Raw genomic sequence first — 518 nt, forward strand, 5'->3', positions numbered from 1 at the left:
CCGAAAGTGTCTATGATATTTGATATCTTAATTGGATATTCCAGTCCCGCGTGTATCTTAGCTATATATTTACACACACATACACACAAATATACTGCGTTATTACTTGATTTTGACAATGTACCTTATCAGTATTGGAGAATTTAGCATTCAAATAACGAGAGGAAATGTGCAAGAGTGTGTTTATTTCATAATGTATGATAGGCATCCATACACAGTGTGTGCACGTCATTGAGTTTCTACCAAGACCTATAGGTGTTGTGAGAACAGGATGTACCCTGAGCTGTCTTCGTGAAGCGAGAGGGGTCAACGCCGATGTTCATGAAGGCGGCTCCACAACGCCGAAGTGTATCCCGATCAGCTATAGATGCACGAAAAGTTCTCGTAGTCATGTCCAGTAGTTAGTGCCAGTAAGCAGTAATCCAGGCTGAAAGAGGGATATTGGTATCGTTAATCAAATGTATTTTATGATTTACTTATAATAATCCATTCCATGTCTAATTAAATACAAAATTTTC

The 518-nt window shown here is 38.4% G+C and overlaps 1 protein-coding gene across 1 annotated transcript in view; it reads left to right on the forward strand.

Moving 5' to 3' along the window:
* LOC119593459 (crustacyanin-A2 subunit-like) overlaps positions 1 to 518 on the forward strand; it is a gene marked incomplete in the record, with an annotated part of 29,973 nt that overhangs the window by 7,063 nt on the left and 22,392 nt on the right.

This window comes from Penaeus monodon, chromosome 32, assembly GCF_015228065.2.
Source record: "Penaeus monodon isolate SGIC_2016 chromosome 32, NSTDA_Pmon_1, whole genome shotgun sequence".
Taxonomy (NCBI): domain Eukaryota; kingdom Metazoa; phylum Arthropoda; class Malacostraca; order Decapoda; family Penaeidae; genus Penaeus; species Penaeus monodon.